Source organism: Passer domesticus, chromosome 3, assembly GCF_036417665.1.
Source record: "Passer domesticus isolate bPasDom1 chromosome 3, bPasDom1.hap1, whole genome shotgun sequence".
NCBI lineage: Eukaryota > Metazoa > Chordata > Aves > Passeriformes > Passeridae > Passer > Passer domesticus.
In genome coordinates this window covers 100325365-100336892 of record NC_087476.1, presented here as the reverse complement: position 1 = coordinate 100336892, position 11528 = coordinate 100325365, and positions in this window count along the sequence as shown.

Sequence of the window (11528 nt, the reverse complement as noted above, 5' to 3'; positions counted from 1 at the left end):
TCATACATAGGTTCACTCACATATTGTCTATGTGAGTACAATATTTCAGCTTCAGTTATTACTTTTAAGAATGCAATGACTCATAATTATTACGTTGATACATTTCCCCTGTTAGAACTTCCATGTCATTGGCATAAACTAGTTTATGCACTGCTCACAATCAGGAATGTAAAGGTTCACCTTGGAAGAAATGTGTGGCATCAGCCAAGATGAGGTCATGCCCATTGAAACTGTGACTTTGTACCCATTCTGGCTGGAAGGGGCACAGTGTCTAGATAATCCCTCGGTTATAATTAGCAAATTAGACTTGCTCCATGCTCAAGGCAGAGAATCTGGCATCGAAGAGCTCCAAAAGCTTTTTCAACTCGTTCCAAATTGGCCACTGTGGTAACAGAATTAAGACAATAAGGGTGTTATATTTGGAAATGTTGCTAAAAATAAGTTACCTTATTTAAGGAGCACCTCCTCATCTGGTAACTTTTGGAAATAACTCTGGCTGAAGGAGGGGAGAATTCACTGATATACTTGGAAAACAAGTAGCCAAAATCTAAATGATGGTTCAGAAACCATGCTGCTAAGTCCATTATATTTCAAGGTCTTTCTTGACCCCTTGGTCTTAAGAATAAACATGAAAGAAATAAATTATATATATATAAGAAACAACAAATAGAGAAATATATACTGGTTGTCTCTCCTGCTGTGTTGATTCCATTCTGTTGAAGCTATTATTTGATGAAGCAGAACATTTACAACCTGCTTTGATCAAATGCCATGACGTGCAGGAGTGCTTCCAGAGTACCCAACTTCCTCATCTGGTTCCCTGAAGTAACATGCCCTTCCATAACTGGTGGCTGTTCCTGGAAAGGCCTTCCTGCATATTACTGCTCAACAGTCTTGTTAATTAAGACAGCAAACTGAATGTCCACATTTTAGCCATATTTAGAAAATCTCAGGAAATTTTGCATAATCTCCACACCTTGACAGATTTGTCCCTGTTAGCATTTGGATTACATTTCTTTGGTTAATCTTTAAAGACAGTAATAATTAATATATTCAGAGCTTTCACATGAGGACTTGGGTTTACCTTACAGTCTTCATGTGTTTGTTACATCTTGTGCCTACAGGCAGAGCAGATGGCCCAGTATTGATTTGACTTTACTGGTGGTGGAATGGGTACAGAAAAGGTTTAGAAAATATAACCAAACTCAGGATGCAAATCAGTTACAACACTGGTACAGGAACAATTCTCCAAACAGCAGCCCCAAAAGATGAACAGTACTCTTGTAAAGCTGTCCTCCTGCGTTCTTAAAACATTAAGGGCAAGAAAGTATTCTGACATAGGAATGAATAAATGGTAATGCTGACCTCCTGGTGTGCTGGTTTCTGGTACCCTGAGTCACTTGTAATAAGTGTGTGGTCAGTGAATTGGTCTCAGGGGAGTTATTCACAGAGAGAGTACTAATAGGAGGGAGGGGATCTGAAGGTTGTTGTGCAAGCAATGTGGTTTTGCCACCTAGATTATTCAGGTTTAGCAGTTCTTATCTGTCCCCACTGCATCCCCATCCCCATCTCTCTCAGTTTCTAACTGCTTGAAATTGAAGCTCATGGATTTGGCAAGGCATTAAGTCTGCTCCCTAGCACCTTCGTGACAACCATTTTCTTCCTTTGCCTGCAGCTGAGGCTACTTTTTATATATGGCCAATTTATGCTCCTTACCCCACTTTTTAAACAGAGAAGTATCTGTGCTCTTATCACAAAGACAGTTGGCCCATCCCTACCAGAACATCGCAGCCTTTAGTGAAACCTTTCTGAGCTTTATTTCCCTTATACACGGTACTATGCACGATGTTGGCCCTGCTGAAGTCAAACCCAGAGTGGTGGCACACCAAGAAAGGCCATGCACTGTGGCAGAGGAGACACAGGGTACCTACATAGTGGCCCTCAGTGAAGGAAGTTTTCCCGGCTGTCCTTGAGCTCACAGTGATAGGGCAAGCCTGAAAAGCAGCAGTCCGGAGAAAGCTACAAGACCCTGTACAAAATAATGTCCAGTTGTTCTATTTTCCATCGTACAACAATTAACATTCTCACCTTGATAGTGTTACACTGATAATGAATACTTGCTGTCATTCTTGTTTTTAATGACACTGCTCTCTTAAAGCTTTGGTAATGTACGTACACACACACATATCTGTCTCTTACAATAGTTTCTGCTAAGATTCCCCATCAGCTAAAAAATGTTAGAGCCACCACCAACTGTACCAATGAATCAAAATGTACAATGGGGTTTTTGCAGATTTTGGAGCACACCTTCATAAGTGATGTGAATAAGTAGCTGACAGCATTAGGGGCAGGGTAGGTGTAATTAAAAAAAGGGTCTTTTTGAGTGTCAAGTGAAGGTTGAAGAACCATATAAGTCTAGAGAAAAATAAGTAATTACTGAAAATTTTAACGACAAAAGGAAATAAGCAAAGCTGAGGAGCAGATGGGATGAGGAAAAGAGGAAGAAGGGGGTTATAATACTGCACTGTAATTTAATTCTTCTTCCCAAGAGTTGCACATCTTGTATTCTCTGTGAGCTGAACTTTGTGAGTGTCACCTAAAAATGTAACCCTTTCTCCCACCCCTTCCTTGTGTCATTTAAACAGCCAAACTAAAATCTTTCCCCTAACAGTTCTACTTCTGTTTGATCTAAAAACTCTACATTATTCTTAGGGTAATCCCTGGAGGAGTATTTAAAACAGCAGCAGCTTGGGGCAGTCTCCAAGAAGATGGAAGGAACCTTAGCATTTCCATTAAGCGGATACCTTGCCTCCTCACTGTTTTCCATTGTGGATTTTTCTGGATTTCATGCTGTGAATACTGGCTTTCATAACACTTCCTTACATGTATAACAAATATCAGTTTACCTTTGCATAAACCAATCTCATATAGACTGACTTATCGTCCACTTAGCTTTGTTTTACATTTTTTGACCCTCGGATTTCAGGTCTTCCTACTGACCTTGCTAAGGTGGTTTAAAGATGACTGGTAACATGCAGGGCTGACGAGGTATTGAGCAACAACTCTGCTTTCACGGCTTTGTCAAAGTGGAGTGACCAAGTAGAGTGAACTGCCTTTTACCAGGGAGCAGCCCCAGTTCAAGGTGACAGGGTTCAGCTCCTGTGAGCATTACCTCATTTCTTCCCATCTGTCCAACTACAGACAGAATACCTAATAATACCTAAAATAAATAATTCCTGAGTAACAAAACTCCATGTAGACAGAGGCATCCCTACAGACAGAAAAGGTTGGGGTGGAATGGAGGGGATGCCCACTTCTCTGCTCTTCTTCTTCTTCATCAGTGTGTTCTGAAGCCAGCGAGATTCCTCCAGCTTTGAACCAGTATATCTAAGAACCAAATCTGGTTCTGCACTTGGCAGAAGCACAGATACAGAAACATGATGCTCAGCCAGATCTGCAAATAAAGATCTGCTAGATTAAAGGGCAGATATACAGTAGATGTTTTGCTTTCCTGGTAGCCTGGAGAGAACCACCCAGACTTCTAACTTGTGTACGTATACTTTCAAAAGGGCAAAAATGTTGCTTTCATAAATTAATTTCACACACTTTGCAGAGATAAAAATAATCACTGTGACATTTTGTTTGTCTTCCTTTTTTCCTGTATGCAAGCAGCCAACTCTCAATTACTTACAGCCCTAAATTCGTTCCGCTCAATTGTGAAAAGCCCCCGCAATATTCAACAGGAGGAGAAGAATTCTGATCTGTGGAAAGTCATCATGTTTGCAGAGAAAGCAAATTTCCTCCTCTCCTGATATGCTGTATATATCAGCCAAAACAAGACTCTTATACCGAGTGCCAACTGGTATGAATTCCAACCATTTTATGTATTATATATTAATGTTATAAAAATATGCACCCCGATTTTTATAACAAGAGAATTTGTTATGGCAATATCTGACACCACTTCTGAACTGACGTAGATGTGACAGCCTAATAAAACTTGCCTGCCAGCATGATAGCATTGGTTGTGGATTCTGAATTGCCTCGACAATTCATGGGGTTCTGTACTGGCTTTTCTTCGGTAACAGCCATATCAGACTTGCTGAGCTTTTCTTTAGCTACTTACTACACTCTAAGCTCAACCAGGGCTAAAGAAGATTAAAGTTTGATTATGTTTCTTCTTATATATTACATGTAGCACAAACTGTGCAGACAGTAGTTTGGTTTTTTTGGGTTTTTTTTTTGCTGATGCCTGAGGTGTGACTGCTCTGGGTGCTTCAGCTGGTTCAGAGAAGACTCTTTCTTTTCTCTGTGAAATCTCATTGACATTTTCCTCCATGAGGGCAGATGTCCCATAGGAGACATCTTTTGTGGTTTCAGCATGTGATGAAGGAAAGCATTACATAAACTCAGTGAGGGCTCTGGAGATCCTGTGTGTGCATCTGTGGAATATACACAGACTCCAATGAAAATCTGGGATCAGCACACAGGTTTTTGTCAGGTTTGATGAATAGAGAGCCAGGGCAGTAGATGTGATCACCTGCAGTATCTGGGAAGGAAGCTCCTGTTCTGTGAAAGCAGGCAGGGACAACAGGAGAGCACAAGTGCCTCTTTGGTGCCATCCTTGCCTCCTGGTGTCTAAGTATGTAAGAACATAGCAGAAACTTTGGCTGATAAGGTATTTGAAGATATAAAATCACATGATTATGTATTTTTGCATGCTAATTCAGTGGGTCCTGCCTTATGGTGGTGCAAATCAAGACTGCTGCCTAGACAGTGGATGTAATTTTTTGTCCTGCGCCACAAAAAACTGATGCACCACCGGCATGACCAGAAGAATGAGACACTTGCATGATGAGTGGAGCCTTGTCCTTCCAGTCCCACAAATTGTATCTCCAAGACTGGCACACATAGTGGGTGGCTATGACAGAGGTAAGTTGGATGGTCGATTTATGTAATTACCAAAAGGTATCACAAAGCTAAATCCTACTGTCTCTGCTCGTAGTGAAAGCTGGTAGGAATAGCTCAGCTGGACAGGGAAAGTTTGCAGGGTCTCAGACTGCAGGAGCAAATTTTTCCTTGGGTCCACTGGAAGGGTCACAAATGCCTTTTAAATTTCCCGGTCAGCAGCAGCAGGGAGCCCTGAGTGCAGCAAGGCATCCCCGGGGCCGGGGCGACGCGGGCGGCCAGCTGCCGGCGGGGATTAGGAGGGTCTGCCCCTGCCAGGTGCGGCTGCCGTGCTCCTTAACCAAACATTTTTATGTGCTGATCGCCTCCCACGAAGGAGACAGCTGTTCCTTCTCCTTCTTCTCCAAATGCTTGCTTCCCTTTAACCTCTGGTTTCTTAAGCTGCCAGCTTCTGGGTCATGGTCCTGTGAAGTAGATAGCTGTCTCCTTGATTGGTCAATCTCATTGACTTCAAAGGGTAACCCTGCAAAAACTGGCCCAAAACACATTTTTTGTTAGCAAGCTTCTTCTTCTGGTTTTGCTTTTTCATTTTTCTCTTCCTTTCTGTTTCCTTCTTCCTTTTACTGCCCTCTCTCCTCTTGTCCTCCCTCGAAACAGGGTCGATTTCCAGCTGTTTTGTCTCAGAGCAGGGAAATCTTCCTTCTAGACTCTCCTGTTAGATTTGAGATCACCTGAGGGCCCCCTTTTTTTACCCTCTGCCTTCCAGAAAATCTACCATTTAATGCTGGTTACAAAATCATCACATCTGCAGGAAACGAGTGGTACCATTTTCTAATACTGACAGAGTGTGGAACTCATTTCCCCTTTAGCAGCATTCTTTCAGTATGGCAGTTAGTATTGTTAATAGTAACTGTGAAACACACGTTGCAGAAATATTTGACCCTGAATCAGCACCCCACTTTTAAGCTTGAATTGCTTAAAAGTGCATGAACACTTGAACACATAATTTACAAGCAACTCTGCAGCAGGATGGATTAAAAAATGCTTCAAGGAGATGATTCTAATAATTTACAGACTGACCGAACAACAGCTGCTTTTCAAGAAGCATTGCAGATGAAACAACAAAGAATAGAGAAACCTACTGGAAGGCAGTGAAGCCTGATGTGTAGTGCTTCAGTGCTGAGGTTTTGTGGCTGAAGAGCTGAATCAAACATAATTCAGCGATACCAGTGCCAGAAATCTCAATAAATTGTGCTTCATCCAAAATCCTGGTGTGCTGGGTACCAGAAAGTGAAGAAAACAATATCCCAGTGAGACAAAACAAGCATCATCAGTTTTTATTGTGATCTGCATTGCCATTTATACCAGCAAGAGCATTTTCTCATTGGAGAAGGTTCTTCTTCAGGGGCCAGGGAAGAGAGGCTGTGTAAACCCTGCCGAGGCTAATCAGCTGAGATGAAATACAGAGCTATGCCTGGTATCTGAAGAGAGTGAGAGAGTGCTGTAGATGGCTTTGCAGCTTCACAAGTTCGTATTCTTTGGCTACAAGTGAAAAGTGGAGGCTGGTCACATAAGTTTAAGATGACAAAGATGATCCAAAGCTGAGACAAAAATGAAGTTATTTTTCCTAAAGTGATTACATCTACTGTAGAGACATAGTTAAACCTCTGAAGAGCCTGGACATGCAGTTACTCTGGGTACATGGATAGATCCAATAGTAAAATTTCATATTTGGCTGGGAAAAGAAGGTCCAGTCTAGTGTGGAAAATATACTGTATGCTTCTTGAGTGTGCAAAGCCCAGTAAATCCCAAAGACAGAACCTGCAGAGACATTTGTCCTCTCTCAGCCACAAATGCATCAGAAAACCTGCGGCAGCCAAGAAAAAGCAGACAATGTAGTGAGATGACTCTCACCCAGCCCTATATATCATTGCTTATTTTATCTTCCAAGGCAAATGTACAGGTATTGGGATCTAGTCCAGGAAAGCACTTAGGGCTGTATTCTGATAGCATGCAGAAGAACAGTACTTTACTCAGCAAACAGCACCAGTGAAGACTTTGAGGCAAATTATGACATTAAATTTGCGCAGTGTAAAGGCACTGGCATTTGTTTCCTGGGCATTTGCGTAGTGCTAACTCCAGTGCTGCATCTCCCTGCTGCTGCAGGTTATTCACTTGTGCAGGTGCTCTGCTAATAGACCTGACCAGGGCAAGGAAAGAGGAGGCAGACCTGCCTCTGATTCCCCCTTGAAGAAAACAATCTGCAAGGGACCTCCAGAATTTGAAAATTTTCTGCAAAAACATGCTTGTCCTGTGGGTCAAGAGTGATCTTTGGGGCACAGGCTATTAATTCCAGCTATTTAATTCCATAAACTCTTTATAGAGGAATCCAGATATACCTCTGGATGAAAGTTCAAATAATCTTCATTAATTTTGGACCAAGAGAAGTGAGTCACCTTCCTCTTTCCAGGCTCCCAAGAAGATCTCCAGTATGCAGGTGAAACACCTTGATGAGTCTTCATTACCTGAGCAGCAGCTAATGTTGAAAATTTCCTGATTCAGAGCCCAAGGAGGGACTTCCATTGACCTAACTGAGGTTTGGATCAGAAACTGCAAGAACATGGTCCAGATCTGAATTTAATATATACATAAAACGCTGCAGAAAAAAACCCAAACCTTGGACTATTTCCTGGTATAGCAAAGAAGTTATACTGCTATATGAAATAGTGCACATCATTTCAGTGAGGAGAAATCAGGTTAAAGGATCATTTAGAAAGTTGGATTAGCTCCATCAACATAGGAATTGATTGAAGGTAAGGTATGGAATTGCAGCAAAAGCTAGTGCTACTCTGTTCATAAATGATCAGTCAGTGACTCTTACAGTGACTGTAGTGGCTCCCAGGCTCTGGACACTTCAAGGGTGGTAAATGAGCTCAGTACTCCATTTTATCCTGGGGGTTGGGCTTAGTATGGAAAAGGTCTGGGGAAGCAATAGAAGTAGTAAGATGACAATGAAGACGCAGGGCTATTTCAATGGTCTAATAAAAGCTATGACTGGGTTTTTTCATAAATTGGAAAGCCTGTCTCCCTGGCTGTTGAGGCAAGCAGGGTCAACCACTTGGCCAGGGCACACCATGGCTCCTTGGGGCTGCTATGCCCAGATTTCTGCTTTGCAGTGGTGCAGCAAAGACAAGAGCATGAGCGGGTATTGGTGTCCTGTCCAAGTGAGATGGGATACCCAGCCAGACCCAGAAATCTGGAAGTTTCCTCAGATTGTCTTCATAGGGCTACAAAACTCGTGCTCCAAGTTAGACAAGAGGTCTGTAGTAAGGCAGACTTCTTGATCCTAAACCAGTACCCAGACAATCAGCTTGACATGATACTGGGAGAGCATGCCAGGCACAGAGGGCAGAATCTGGATTGGCTGAAGGAAGCAACCGTCAAGGGTAATGCTGAGCAGACAAAGGGCCATTTACTAACTCAATTTCCAACCTGTAAATGCTGTCACAACAGCATGTGCTTTAATCATATTAGAAAAATTGCACTTCTGCTTCCAAAATCAATTTCATGGAGATGTTGCCTCCATAATATACAGGGCTAGATCCTCAATAAGGTAATCAGCAGAGTTGTGTTGACTTTGGAGAAGATGTAATGATTCATATTTGCTGGGGAGCTGATCTTCAATCACAAAATGTTGAGACAAGAGAAAACGTTGAGCTGCGATGACTGAGCAGCATCTTGACCATGATTAACAGGCTTATTTTCTGGGGAGTTGGGTGAAATATGGTCTTTGTGCAGAGAGGTGGCATCTGTCATAGACAGTAATTAAATCCCATGTGACCTTTATTTTGCAGGTTTAAATGGAATAAAAATGGTGCATAGAAGTTAATTTTATGAGTAAGATTTGGTATCTTTAGAACACGGTGGGCTCAAATCATGAATGTGTAAAGACTAAATAAAAATGAAACACCTATTGCAAGAGTAAAAGGTCTGGTCTTTCTGTATCATAAAGGGACACCTACTGCACATACAGAGCAGAGGGAAGAAAAGACGGCCATCATTACCTTTTTTCCATTAACAAATAGCTGCATTTTACTGTAGGTCTTGGCTAGGAGCAGGAAGCTCATCCCAAGGTGAAGAGAAATTTTCTTCAGGGTGCATCTGCTGGTGTAGAGAGAGGGGAATAGCTGCTGCCCTCTCTGCCCCCCCCCAGTTCCAGTTGCCACCCCAGCTGGGATATCACAGCCTGGCTGTGGTTCTCCAGGGACAGCAGTGAGCCAGCATGTGCAGCAACTGTTTGAAGGGGGGATTAAAGCACATCGTAAAAGTTTGCAGTCAGAAGCCAGAGAGGAATGTTTTCATGAGACATCCATAGGTTATGAAGCACTGGGTGTGCTGGCAGCTATTAAATAAAAGGCAGAGAGCAAAGCACTCACAAAACACAGGAAACCAAGTTTATTTCTTCTTGATAGGCCCAGCAAGCAGTGAGGCAGCAGCCCAGGTGAAATCCTCGTGTCCCTTCCCTCATGTCAAACATCCAGGTTGGTTCCTGCTGTAGGTCCACCATTCCTGGGTGACAGATAATGACAAGGCAGTGGTGGCTGACAGCTTTGAAGGGATGGCTGTGTGACCAGCTGCAGGAGTTGCTCCTGGTCCCCACTGGGAGCTGGTGTTAGTGCTGGCTGCATGGCCATATCCAGGAAACCAAGAGAGCTATTGTAGTAATATGGCTATTACTTGAACTTGGCTTGAAGGAAACAGAGCTGGTTTAAACTGCTAGGGTCAGCTCATCAGCTTGACAACTTAGAAAAGAAAATTTACTGTAGCTGTGCAGTATATTTATATAATATAAAGGACGTACTCCTGATTTTATGAACATTTATAGGCTGGGTTTTGTAGCAGTCTGTAGCTTAGACCAATAGCTGTCTGTGCTTGACATAAGGGTACAGGAAAATTGGGTCTTGATTTTAATATCACTGTTCCTTGTGCTATAGCTGGGAGTACAGCTAAGCAACACAGCTTTAACTCGCTCTGCTCCAAACTATTCCTTTTTTGTTTCATGAGGGTTTAGATTGTAGTCATCATTTCATAGAAAGTGTGTCTGACTAACTAGTGCTTTTGTACTATACAGCACAAGGTAGGGGAGCACATGACTAAACAGAGGACAAAGAATTGCTCAAAATGGCTGAGTACTAAAAACCTCTCCAACCGTGACAGTACGTACTCATTTGAGGTTTTTCAAGCTGTTAAATATTTTTAAGTTCAGTATTTTTATTGGTTTGTCCTGAGTCTTGTCTATTTTTTTAAAAATCCTCTTTCCTGTAAATTCTCTTTACTAAAAATACCGGCCAACGGTCTCTTTGTGCAGTGAAATCAGGTTGGTGAAAACTGATTTTGTACAAGCAGCATGATAAAAGGTGCATTCAGAAATATATCCAACAAGTAAGCTCTGCAGGGTGTAAGTCTTCTGAAAAGAGAAGCTGAATCCTCCAAGCCCTTCCACTGCAGGCTTGTGCTGCTATTGAAGACAGCCGTGAATAAGGTTTTGCAGGATCAGGCCCCAGAGTTCAGCAAAATTTGCTTCCTGCCTGCTCTCTATAGCATTTAACAGCTGAAATAAAAGAAGGAAATAATTTCTGTTTTAAATTCTTGGCAAGCAACTTCATCTTGTTGCTTATCTTTTCACGGGAATCAAAGGATACTGCCTTGTTACAGCTACTCGCAGAGCAGAGGCTTGAGGGAGAGCAAGGTATTTGCTTTCTCAGATGAAAATCAGACTCTAACTAGTGGTATTTCAATAATGTTTAACAAAGCTGCATTGCTAAAGAATAGGCAATATTGTGGTTTCTCAATTTTTTTCATTCTTTCCCTAAGTATGGTTCATTTTTCAGCCAAAGAATTAACTATTTCCATGGTGCTCACCCCGCGCCCTGCTCTTCCCAGTGGCTTCTGTCAAACTCATTGTGAAGCGTTGCACTTTTGGAAAATATAGCCCACCAATTTGGTGGTAAACAAGCCTTGGCTTTAAGACAAAGCTTGTTTTAATCTCCATGATCAGGCTACAGATCTGACCATGTTTTTTAACAAACCTCTTATGAAGAAATCCTATTCATGATTATTATCTATATGAGAATAAAAATGTCTAATTACCTTATATTAAATCTGTATTTATCAATTGTGGTTTTCTCTGGGAAATTATAATTTGCTGAAATGCTCCACATTCCAGGCTGTAACAGTTGGAGGTGGATGTCCTTAAGGATGGAAAAAAAGTTCTTTTTTAAATGGCACATTTACTAATTATAAAATGCTCTTATCTCTCTGCAGCCAAAGCCAAAATGAACATGTGCCTTGCACTAAGAAATCCCAGGATTGTCACAACTTGTGCCAGCTGTTGAGGTTATGACACCTGTGCCAGCATCGCCAGCTCTGCCCACTGTCATCTGTTCCAACTGTTCCATCTGCACTGTTTGTACCAATTCTCCCATTTCTGCATCTGTACCTTCTGCAGAAACGAGTCCAACAATGCCAGCTGTGTCATTGGTGCCAAATATGCCAGATGTTCTATTTGTCCACCCTGGGCCAAATCAATGTAGTTTTGTGCTCATTAGTTTTAGCTGGTA